We start from the raw sequence: 13,312 nt of genomic DNA, 5'->3' as shown, positions 1-13,312 counted from the left end.
ACCAAGGTCAGAGAGCCATGGTCAGTGATAAGTTTATCTATCTTTAAAATTCCCAACCATCTTTAAGACAGGTCATAAAGTGGCTGGGTAGAAATGTAGATTGCCAAGACAAGTTGTTATCGGAGCTAATAATGGTTATCAAAAGTCCTATTGACTGGGGTCACTTATGTCATTTTCATGAATCCTCAAAATAAAACATCTTCATTCACACAAAAATCCCCCCCACCCTTTTTGCTTCTTCATGATGTGCTATGGTTTAGACAGTCTGATGCTTAGAACACTTTTATAACAATATATCTTCAAATAGGATGGAAATGTCATTGCTAATCACTTAACACTGGCAATTTATAAAAAATAGTTTAACTTCTCAAAGCCTTGGCCAAGTTTGACATTTGGGATTACTTTTACAGTGCTAGACTACTGATGTATTATGAAGTCTCTCACATTTTACAGCAATATCAGATCTTCTATTTTATCTTCCCCAATGTAGTTCTTAAAAATTTTTTATTGTTGCCTCTGTCATATGATTACAAAAAGTTACTCAGAGAGACAGCCAAATGCTGTCATTTCAACAACATAAAAACTACTGAGTTTTGTTATACAAACTCCTTTTTGTGTCTCTCTGAAAAGCTTTTTCAGAGGGTATTTTTGGTTGGAAGACATTCACTACCTATTGTCTGAATGATGTCGCCAACCTTTCAGGAACACCTTGAAAAAGACCTGTGTGTCAGCAGAGGTCCAAAGAAGGAGAGTAGAGATTGACAGAAAATGAAATATTAAAAAATTCTGAAGAAAGGTGGGTCATGTGCTGGCAGGTACACTAAACAAAGTATGCCAGGGGCATGCCAAACTATAAAGAGAATCTGCATTTAGCCGCTTGCAAGGTTGCTGGCTGTTTAATACTAAGGGAAGAAAGAGGTGATGGAATTCTGCAGGACTTTTTGCCAATACCTCATCTTCACATTTTGTTTTCTGTCAAAAGTCAAAAGTTTTCCTGTATTTTCTGGCCTTCCTAAATCTTGTCTTATCCCATTATTCTCCTTTCATCTTTTTGATTTATTTTGTACCTCTGTACAAATATTGTGTTGTCAGCCACCTTTAAGATAATTTCACCCCGGGTAGAAAAAAAACTTCCTCCTCCCTTATTCTTAGTCCAAGAGCCGAGGTCACTTCTTTTCTTGGAGCTAGTACCTGTCTCACTGAGCTTCAAGCTGTGTTCTCAAAGGGCATTCTTAAACATTTTAAAATATGCTTGATTCTATTACAGACTGATCTTAAGTCATTTATTCAGTGTTAGAACTGGCCTTTTATTTTTACTCCATTATACACACATAGGTCAGTTCCTTCAAACTGTATGTGGAAAATATGACTTCTTGTTTTTCTTTTCTGAAATTAATTTATTATTTTTAATTGACAGGTAAAGGTATGTGTACGTATTACATGTAACGTGTTTTTGAAGTATAAACACATTGTGGAATGGGTAAATCTAGCTAATTAAATCATGCATTACCTCACATACTTATAATTTTTGCGGTGTTTTAAAAGTCCCAAAAAATACCATGTAAACTTATAATGAGTTTCTTATCCAAAGCTCTTCCTTGGTTTTTATATTCTATTTCTAAATATATTTTCTTTATTTCATACCTTTTGTATTATAAGATCTGTCATTTAATCCAGTTCTACACAGTATAATTGATGTTTACATCTTTGAATCTTACCAACCCAGAAATCTGGATATTTCCCAAGTAAAATCTTCTTGGTAAAAGCTAGAAATTATAAAGTCCCAGAGTAGCTGCTAATGGAACGGATTTCACGTGAGACTGGTGTCCTTTTCCACACCTGCAGCCTGACTGACTGTTCTTTTTCAGAGTCTGATAGAGAACATCATTGTAGCAGAAATGGTAAGTTGCCTTCTCAATAACCATTCTTTACCTCTTTATCAGTCAAAGAATCCAGAATTTATTTCAGGAAAAGGGCTAACGTAAAGAGTTTATCAGAACACAAGCTGAGAATGTTTGTAATACCATTTTCCAACTTCCTACAGCAAGTTGTAGTCAATGAGGTATAAGAGAAGTTATAAAGAGGGACTTTAGAGAAAGTTCCTGAAGCGGAATACACACTGTAGTGTGTGCTCTTCTTGTCCCTCCTTTTTTCCCTCAGAAGACTGGAATTGTGTGTACCATTGTACTTAAATATAGCTAAATATAGTAGCTAAATATAGTAGTCCCCACTTATCCATGGTTGATATGTTCTAAGAACTTCAGTAGATGCCTGAAAAAGCAGATAATACTGAATCCTACATATAAAAGTATACCTCTAAGACATTGCGGGTTTGGTTCAAATAAAGCAAACATCACAATAAAGCAAGTTACATGATTTTTTTTTGGTTTCCCAGTGCTTATAAAAGTTATGTTTATAATATAGGATAGTCTATTAAATGTGCAATAGCATTATGTCTTAGAAAGAAATGTACATACCTTAACTCAAAAATGTTTTGTTTGGTTTTTCTATCGCCCAGACTGTAGTGCAGTGGCCGCTTCCAGCCACCACAGCTTCTACCTGCTGGGCTCTGGCGATCCTTCCTCCTCAGCCTTCCGAGTAGCCAGAATTACAGGCATGCGCTACCACACCCAGCTGATTTTTTTTTTTTTTTTTTTATTGTAGAGATGAGGTCTCGCTGCCCAGGCGGGTCTCGAACCCGCGGGGCTCAGGCAATCCACTCACCTCAGCCTCCCAAAGGCGTGGGATTACAGGCTGAGCCACCGAGCCCAGCTCAAAAATGTTTTATTTTTAAATATGCTAACAATAGTCTAAGCCTTCAGCAAGTTGTGATCTTTTTGCTGGTAGACGGTCTTGCCTCCATTTACTGATGGACTAGATGGTGATTGCTGAAAGTTGGAGTGTCTGTGGCAATTTCTTAATATAACAATGAAGTATGGTGCATCAATTATCTCTTCCATTCACAAAATATTTCTCTTCAGTCTGCAGTGCAGTTAGATGACATTTTACCCACAGTAGAACTTCTTTCAAAATTGACACTAATCTTACAAAACTCTATCACTGATATATCAACTAAGTTTATAATATATTCTAAACCCTTTGTTGTCATTTCGACAATGATTACCACACCTTCACTAGTAGTAGATTCCCTCCCAAGAAACAACTTATTTGTTCATCAATAAGAAACAACTCCACGTCCATTCAAGTTTTATTATGAGACTGCAGCAATTCAGTCCCACCTACTGGCTCCGTTTCTAATTCTAGATGTCTTGTTATTTTCACCATATCTGTAATTACTTCCTCCAATGAAGTCTTGAATCCCTCAAATTCATCCATAAGAATTGGAATCAACTTAATTCACTTCTTTCACACTCTTTAATGTTGATATTTTGACCACCTTCCATGAATCACAAATGTTCTTTATGCATCTAGAATGGTGAATCCCTTCCAGAAAGTTTTCAATTTATTTTGCCCAGATCCATCAAATAAATCACTATCTATGGCAGGTACAAAGTTTAAAATGTGTTTGTTTGTTTTTTAAATAATAAGACTTTAAAGTCAAACTCACTCCTTAGTCCATGGGCTGCAGAAAGGATATTGTGTTAGTAGACATGAAAACATTAATCATCTTGTACATCTCCATCAGAGCTCTTAGGTAACTATGTGCATCATCAATGAACAGTAATACTATGAAAAGAATATTTATTTCTGAGCACTAGGTCTCAAGATTAAGCTTAAAATTGTGCTGTAAACAGATTGTGCTGTCATCCAGGCTTTGTTGTTTCATGTATAGAGCACAGCAAGAGTAGATTTAGTATAATTCTTAAGGGCCCAGGGATTTTCTGAATGGTAAGTGAGCACTGGCTTCAACTTAAAGTCAGAAACTGCATTAGCTCTTAACAAGAGAGTCTGTCTGTCCCTTGTAATTTTGAGGCCAAGCATAAGAGTCCAAGATGGCATCTTCTTCCAATAAAAAGCTATTTTGTCTACACTGAAAATCTACTGTTGAGTATAGCCACTTTCATCAATAATCTTAGCTATATCTTTTGGATAACTTGCCACAACTTCTGCCTCAGCACTTGCTGCTTCATCTTGCATTTTAATATTATAGAGATGGCTTCCTTCCTTATACCTCATGAAACTATTTCTGCTAGCCTCCAACTTTCTTCTGAAGCTTCCTTACCTCTTTCAGCCCTTATAAAATTGGACATTGATCTGGGTCAGGCTCTAGTTTAAGAGATTATTGTGGCTGGTTTGATCTTCTTATAAGGCTACCACATTAGCAATAAGGTTGTTTTGTTTTTTTATTATTTATAATAATGGACTAGTAGTTTAAATCTCCTTCAAGAAATATTCCTCTGCATTCACAACTTGGCTGTTAGGCAGAAGAAGCCTAGATTTCATCCAATCTTGGCTTTTGACATGCCTTCCTCACTAAGCTTAATTATTTCTACCTTTTGATTTAAAGTGAAAGATGTACGACCCTCTTTCACTTGAACACTTATAGACCATTTTGAGGTTATTAATTGGCCTGATTTCAATATTGTTGTGTCTCAAGGAATAGGGAAGCCCGAGGAGAAGGAGAGGGATGGGGGAACGGCTGGTCAGCGAACAATCAAAACACACACCTCATTTATTCATTGAGTGTGCCTTCTTATATAATGTAGATCAAGGCACCACTAAACAATCATAATAGTAACATCAAAGATGATAATCACAGATCACCATAATAGAGATATAATAATGAAAAAATATAAAGTATTGCAAAAATTACCAAAATGTGACACAGACATATGAAGTGAGAACATGTTATTAGAAAAAAGGTACCAGTAGATGTACTTGATTCAGGGTTGCCAAAAACGTTCAGTTTGTCAGAAATGCATCTGATAAATGCAATAAAGTGAAGCACAATAACAGGAGGTACATCTGTATTGTGGTTATTCCTAAACATTCATAACTATGGTAAAACAATTTAAAAATTAGGTGCAGTAAGGTATTAACAACTACAGTTAACAATTACCTAACTACTAATAAAATAGAACAATTATGACAATGTTCCAACATCACTATTCTTGCACTTTGAGGCCACTTTGAAACTATAAGTGAAGCCACAAATAAGGGGGACTGTTGTATAGTGGAACAGAAAGATGAGGAGAGCCTGAGTCTCTGAGAACACTGTGAAGCCCCAATGCCTGTTGCTAGACACTAGACTCTGTGAGAGGTTTCCGAAGTCTACCATATTAAGACCACTGTTTTTTCTAATATCTGTTACTGGCTGTAAACCATTCATTTGCTTAATTTTGATGCCTATAAGAAAATGCATAGCATCAATCTGGAAAACAGAAAAAGCATAATGAGTGTAGAAACTCCACTTACAGAACAGAACAGAAAATTAAGAGAAATTAAATAAAGTTCCAGGTCTAGATTAAAAGACCTGAGGATGTTCATGAAACTGATTAATTAATCAAGTCAGCATAATGAGGAGTCTTGACCACTACACCATTCCTCAATTGGACTAACTAGTAGCAGAGATATTTGCCTTTAGGTTAAATAATCAAATATGGCTTATGTCGTTGAAAAAGTAAGGAGGACCTAGATGGCTTGGGTAGACCACCAAACATATGTCCTAGGAGAAAAGTAACGAGACAATGCATCCAGATAGTGTATCTTCCTCTATCCCATAATCTCTAGATAGAATACAGTAAACAAAAGAGATAAATGATTAGTGTAACTCAAAAGTGAACATTAGCAGGTATCCTTATATCACCAAACATTGGAAGAAAACCCAGACATTGAAATAATGCACCAAATTAAAACAGAAAAAAATCAACACCCAAGTAAAAGATTTTATACAAAAATAATTTTTAAAAATAGAAAAATATATTAATTCCTCCATATATTTGAGAGAGTATCATATCTAAAAAATAATAACTAGAGATCACAGAATTAGAAAATGTAATTTTAACTGAACTTTTATAGAAGTAATAATAATTCATTTATTGAAAAAATATTTCTTGAGCTTTGCTTCTAAGTTCCAGATCCTGTTGTAGGTAATATGCTACAATAGGGAACAAAACAATACAGATCTGTATTTTAATATGACTTTGTTTCAAGTGAATGTAGATATAATGATTAAAAAATGTTTCTATCTTTCTTTTTTCTTTGGAGCCTATTTAATAAAATAAAGAGAGAGAAAAACACAGAAAGGACTAAACTTCCAATGAAAGTAGGAAATAGAATCAAGCATAAAGAAAAATCTGTGAAAAATTTTTAAAAGGCTGGTTTATGGACATGTTCAATCCCAGACACATTCTTTGAAAAGCTCTAGGATGCACACATTTGACAAAAAGTAGATGATAACCTTTCTTAAGGTCAAACCTTTCAGTCCAGTAAGGTATGACTTGTGGGTTTCTTATCAGCATGTCCACTGGAAACCATGGAATGGGATAGAAGATAGATTAAAAGAGAAAACATGCTGTCTTTGCAAAAAGCAAGCCATCAGAATGATAAGATGAAGAAAAAGTAAATAAGGATCACCTCTGAAGTATATTACCTTTTTTTTTTTTTTTTACTGTTTCTAGAGACAGGCGTCTCAGGTTGGTCTCAAACTCCTGACCTCAAGTGATTCTCCCTCCCCAGCTTCCCAAATTGCTAAGATTACTGGTGGGAGCCATCGTGCCCAGCCTGTAGTACACTAGTTTAGACAATTGAACACTATCTTGTCAAATCCAGTGGTCTCTTCTTGATCTTTATTCTGCTAAGCATTTTAAATAGACTATCATTTGACAAATAGACTAATCACTTCCCTCTTGAGATCCTTTCTACCTTTGACTCTGGTACATCAAATATACTTCATTTTATTCCTATTTCACTGACAACTCCTTCTCTTTTTTATTTATTTCTCTTCCTTTCCCTAGTCCCAACATATTGAATTACCATGGTCATAATCTATTATTTTTTCCTTCTATCAATACTTCCTCCTTAAGTGATGTCATCTAGTCCTAAACTTGTAACATTTTTATACTGATAACTCCAAAATACATCTGATGTTTTCCCTGAGAATTTGATTAATAGCCTACTCCCTACTAAACAACTCTGCTAGGTCATCCAACAGTCAACTAAAACAAAACATGCCAATGTCCATAAATAAATTCCATATTCTCAGCATTTTCCACATCCTTGTCTCCTCCAGGAAAAATAAATGAAAAGAGCAAAGTAAATTCATAGAAATGCTCAAAGCAAAAGCATATTTGTCATTCCTGAATACAATCTATCTTCCATATTCTTACAAATAAGGAGAAAGTAAGATTAAAATGAATGCTGTTTAATTGGATTCTAAGTATTATTGGGAAGTCACTGTATTTAATATACACACATAGTTGATTCAAAAGATAGGTAAGTTGGTAGGCAGATGGACGAACAGACAGACAGATACAGATATCTGTATATGCAAGGATCAGTATACATACATATATTTTCCAGCTCCATGTAAGATGACTTAAAAGCAATGTCACCCTGGTAATAAACACGCCTAGTGCCCAAATGTTGGTTTCTAAACCTCATTCTCTAAAAATTGGAGCCAGGTCACTTTGGATAAAGAATGTAATTTTTTTTAAAAATGAGTGTTCATTGAAAAATCACAAGAGTCAGTTTGAAGAAATTTATACTTGGTCAAAGGTTAAAGAAATTGTTCAATATTGGGTACTAATAATATTCCATTTTAACTCATAGATCCAAATATACTATAATTCAATGTAAGTTTTGAAAGGTCTCAAGGTTCCTCCTCCCAATGTGTGTGTGTGTGTGTGTGTGTGTGTGTGTATTTTTTTTTTACTAAAAATTTAATTTAATAGTTTGTAAACATAGAAACTCAGCATGCACTATTCAAAACCTATTGATCAAGGTTAATATACCAAGTAAGAAGATATATCAACCTCATGAATTTGTTGATAAGATGCACTTAAAAGGATGTACATTATTTTTGAGGTATTCTTGCCAAAACTATAAAAACTCTTTCATTCCAGTTGCAAGAAAACATCAGACAAATCCAAATCAAAGGACATTCTACAAAATAGCTGATAATTCTCCAGAAGTGTTAAGATCATGAAAAAAAAGGATAGATCGAAGAACTCTTGAAAATTGGAGTGGACTGAGAAATAAAAAGCCTAAAGGCAACATAGGATCCTAGATAGACATCTAGAAAAGACAAAAGAACATTACTGGAGAAATTTGAACTGGTGAAATTTGAAGAAAGAATGTTTATTTCTTAATGTGATAATTGTACTATGACTATGTAATGCTAACATCAATGAATTACAGGTGAACAATAAATACGTAATGCTAACATCAATGAATTACGGGTGAACAATAAATAGAATCTCTTTTTACAATCTTTGGAACTTTTCTATAAGGCAAAAATCAGTTCAAAATGGAACATTTTTCAAAAAATTTGCAAACTGCTATGGAGTTTGAAGAAGTCTGAGAAGATCTGAAATCTACATTTTTAAATATAAATTTCTCAAAGACTTAAGGATGAAAATAAAGATTTTTTTAAATTGTTATACAGAAAATATTTGTTACCTGACACTTTAGGGTAGTGTTCACATTTCTCATCTCTTAGTGGAGGATGAAATAGAAACCTGGGCAAAGTCATAATTACTTCCAGATAGAAGACAGACCAGAATTTCAAATAAAGATTACAAACATATCTTCCCGCAATTCCAATTATCTGTCATTGTTCAACTGTGCTTCCCTATTCCCAAAGATCCCCACACAAGCTAAATCTTATTTGTGTCTACAAGGGGGCAGGCCCCACCAAAAAAAATAACTGGAATTCATTGGAAGGGTGGTCCCTTGTAGTACAGGTTTTCCCTGCTAGGTAAGTGTTCTATTAACCCATCTGCATCAATATACCAGCTAGTGCTGTTGTTAGAGACTGCGTTTGGCTTCAGTGAACTTTTTATTGGGAGATTCTTTCAAGTGTTTGCCCATTTCATGATGGATGATATACCAGCGCATGCTCACACATCTCTGTATTCATCAGTTTTTGACCAAAAATCAGCATGATCCGGTGCCCTACTCTCTTCATTTGCTTGATCTCAAGTGACTTTTTTTGTTTGTTTCCCCAGATGAACAAAAGTTCTCTAAGGGAAAGGTTTTGCCAATATGAAAGAGGAAAAATGGGAAATGGCAGAAGCACTAAAAGGTATCAAAACTGATGAGCTCAAAAACTGTTTTGAGCAGTGAAAAAAGCATCTGAATAGGCACACTGCATCAAAAGGAGAGTACTTTGAAGGTGATTGAAGTTTAAACATGTATGAATAAATGCACATTTTTTTCTATAAATAAATTATGTTTGGGGGAGAGTCTGTCTTGGTAGTCTTCCCAAAGACCCAACAAGCAGAAACATTCCCAACCACAGCCCAACTTGTCTTCTTATAAATTGGCAAGAGGGTGGATCCTCTTTCTTTAATGGGGGTGACATAACACACTCTGGTGTCTAAGATCCCAATCAAAAGTACCAGCAACAGATCATCTCCCATTCTCATTCTGAACATGTAAGATGGTAGACTTTTGCCTGAATTTGAATTGACAGGATTTGAAGTTCCAAGTTTTCAGTACCTCTTCAGCCAAACTTCCATTAACCATTCCCGCCTCCGAACTGACTTTTAAAGAAAAGCCAAATAAGAAGAAAGAATTTCAAGAAAAATCCAAAAATAATATCCAGGGATATGCAAATTGAACAATTAAAATGTTTTGAATAGTTATTCCTTTAGGGAATGCCCACTCGCAACCATTTTATCAATCCAGTGTTTTAAAAAAAAAAATCCTGAAAGAAGGTTCACAATTATTTGCGCACATTTTATATTATCAGAGGTGGAATTTTTAAAACATTAAGTATAAAAAGTACTAGTTTCCAAATATAGTTCGAAAAGAAAATTTCCAAATATATGTTTTAAAAAAAACCAGGAGCAACCCTTCGAGTCCTTTCCCACTGTGGGAGCTTTTCTGTCCTCTCAATAAATCATGCCTTCTCACTTAAAAAAAATTTTTTTTTTTTTAAAACCGGCCGAGGCTCCTGCAGCTGCGATGATGGTGACCACGGCGCAGGGCATGCATGGTCCAAGGGCCCGGTCTGCACCGGAGGCCTGGTGGCGGAGGTGGTCTTTGTGATTGAGGGGACCACCAACCTGGGACCCTACTTCAAGGTGCTCCACAAGCACTACCTGCTCCCAGCCATGGAGTATTTTAATGACGGTCCTCCTCCCGAGACGGATTTCAGGGGAGACTATGCGAGGACCCAGTACAGCCTCGTGGTGTTCAACACGGTGGACTGCACTCTGGAGTCCTAGGTACAGTGTCTGGCTCCCACACCAGCAGCGCCTAGGAGTCTGTCACCTGGCTCGGTGGCATTGAGTTGACGGGCGGGGGTGGCGAGAGTTGCAGCCTTATCCCAGAAGGTTCAGTACAACCTTGCAGCTGTTCGATGATGTTAAGAAGATGCACGAGCAGATTGACCAGACGGAAGGAGTCTGTATCCTTATCTGCAACTCGCCACCATATCTGCTGTCTGCTGTTGAAAGCACCACATATTCTGGGGGCACAACTGAGAATCTTGTGAAGACTGGGGAGCGGGGGATCCACTTCTCCATTGGCTCTCCTCAGAAGCTGCCTGCCCTTCGGCTTCTGTTCTAGAAGGCGCCTCCCAGCCATGCTGGAGCTACTGCAGCCTCCCACCGACGTGAGCCAGGACCCGAGTCACATGGTGCTGGTTCGGGGGCTTGTGCTGCCCGTCGGGGGTGGCTTGGCCCCAGACCGCCTACAGCCAAAGCAGCAGGTCCCCTTCCCTCCCGCTGCACCCTTGGGTGCCAGTCTCTCAGCAGCCTCCCAGCAGTCTCTGCCTCCCGTGCTCCCGCAGTACCAGGTTTCTAGGAACCTGAGTGTGGCTCAGGTGGCTGCCCAGAATGCAGTGGAAACTGCCAAGAACCAGAAGGCCTGGCTGGACCCTCGCTTCTCATTCGTCACCCTCACCCAGCAAGCCAATCCAGGAGTGAGTCCCCCCTTCAGCCATGCCCCAGCTACCCTGCTATCCCCCAAGACCTCCTGGTGCCCCCAAGCCACCTCCTGCTTCCCAGCCCAGCCTGGTCTCTCATGTGGCCCCTGGCCCGGGCCTGGCACCCCCTGCGCAGCCTAGGTCACTATACATGGCAGCCACAATGACCCCAGGAGGGATAAATGGCCCTTCCCCAGCACAGTTAGGAGACTCAGCCCTTGATAGGCAGCAGTCATTCTCCAATAAGCTCTTGGCCTGGAGTGGTGTCCTCAAGTGGCAGGAGAAACCCAAACCTGCCTCAGCGGATGCCAACACCAAGTTGATTCGGTCGCTGCCCTGCCAGGTCTACGCTAATCATGGAGAGAACCTGAAGGTGGAGCAGTGGTCCCAGAAGCTCATCATGCAGCTCATCCTCCAGCAACTGCTGACCACCTTGGGCCCTTTGATCCGGAACTCGAGGATGGTGCAATTCCATTGCACCAACAAGGACCTGGAGTCTCTCAAAGGACTCCACCGCGTCATGGGCAATGGCTTCAGCGGCTGTGTGCATTTCCCCTACACGGGCCCCTGCAGGGTGCGCATGCTCATGCTGCTCTACTCATTCAAGAAGAAGCTCTTCATGGGCCTCATCGCCTACTACCAGTGCAGCTTTGTCAGTGGCATCCAGCAGGTCATCACCAACCACAAGCAGGTCCTGCAGCAGAAGCTGGAGCAGCAGCGAGGGATGGGAGGACAGCAAGCACCCTCAGGACTGGATCTCATCCTAGAGGAACAAGCGAGGCCCTCACAGAATCTGCTCCAGCTCTGCCATTCACAGTCCCAGCCTCAGGGGACAGTGGGGGCCTCTGGGGCCAATGGGCAGCCCCAAACACAAGGTATTACCCAGCCCCTCCCCTCGAGTCCCCCAAGGCCCTTCTGGAACAGCCCCTGGTCTGCGCCCTCCTGGACCCATCCTTTGGCCTCAGAACCCTGGAGCCAACCCCCAAGTGCAGAGCCTCCTCCTCAACTCACCACTGCCCCCCTCCAGACTGGAGTTCCCCCACCCCAAGCTTCCCTCCACCATCTCCAGCCACTAGGGGCTCCTGCGCTGCTCCCCCCACCACACTAGGGCCTGGGGCCGTCCTAACTGGGGCCTCACCTCTCGCATCTTCTGCCTGCCCTATCCTCGCCCACGCAGCTTCCCCAGCGGGCTCCATTTCCTGGTCAGCTGCTATTGAGCGGAGATCCCCGGCGCCGGTCCTCCAGCAGGGCCTGCAGCTCATTGTCATGGAAGACGACATCCTCATGAATCTCATCTGAACTCCCAACACCCAATAAAGTTCCTTTTTAACACACACACACACACACACACACACACACACACACACACACACACACACACACACACACACACACCCCTCCAAAACTAATCAGTCCCGTAGCTCTTACAATAACAGAGGCTCTTAGTGCCAGGAGAGAATATAAAATTATCTAGAAAGAGTATATAAAACAATAGAAAAAGTAGATCTGCAATGTTGTTTCTTCTGAATCAACCTGAGATGTCATAATTCACATAATCACAAGTGAAAAATGATTCCACCAAGATTCAAAGATATCACTACCAATATTCAGAGATTTTTTTCTTTTTCTTTTTCTTTTTCAAATTCTTCCCTCAGTGTTCTTTCTTAATACAAAAGAAAAAAATCTCTGGCTGGATGCAGTGGCTGATGCCCGTAATCCCAGCCCTTTGAGTGGTTGCAGTGAAAGAAATGCTTGAGTCCAGGTGTTCCAAACCAGCCAGGGCAACATAGTCAGACCCCACCTCTACTAAAATAATTTTAAAAATTAGCCAGGCATAGTAGTGTGTACCTGTAGTCCCAGTTACTTGGGAGACTGAGGTGGAAGGATCGCCTGAGCCCTGGAGGTTGATTTTGCCACTGCACTCCAGCCTGAGCTAGAATGAGACTCTTACAAAAAAAAAAAAGGAGAGAGAGAGAAAGAAAGAAAATCTCCCTTCTTTTACTGAATCCTCACTTACTTGAGATGCTGCAGGTGGCAAACAGCTACCAGAGTAAGAGGGAGTTTTTGCTATTTGCCAGCTAGATGGAGAAGAAATTACCTTAGAGGTCTGTGTATTTGCATTTGCCACTAAATTAGGTACCCTGGAGCTTTCTGTGTATAAACAGTGTAAGCTGAAACAGTGTTCAAGGGTAAAATTTAGACCTATCAATTTGAAGATTCTTTCTTGAAGAAGTAGCTCAATCTATATTTTTGCATTTA

At 39.4% G+C, this 13,312-nt stretch overlaps 1 pseudogene; it reads left to right on the top strand.

Moving 5' to 3' along the window:
- Nucleotides 1-684: 684 nt before the first annotated feature.
- LOC103270928 lies at nt 685-12,352 on the top strand (annotated as a pseudogene).
- Nucleotides 12,353-13,312: the final 960 nt, after the last annotated feature.

Source organism: Carlito syrichta, unplaced genomic scaffold (genome assembly GCF_000164805.1).
Source record: "Carlito syrichta isolate Samal-C Ts95f unplaced genomic scaffold, Tarsius_syrichta-2.0.1 Scaffold310846, whole genome shotgun sequence".
Classification (NCBI taxonomy): domain Eukaryota; kingdom Metazoa; phylum Chordata; class Mammalia; order Primates; family Tarsiidae; genus Carlito; species Carlito syrichta.
This window is presented reverse-complemented; position numbering and strand designations above follow the sequence as displayed.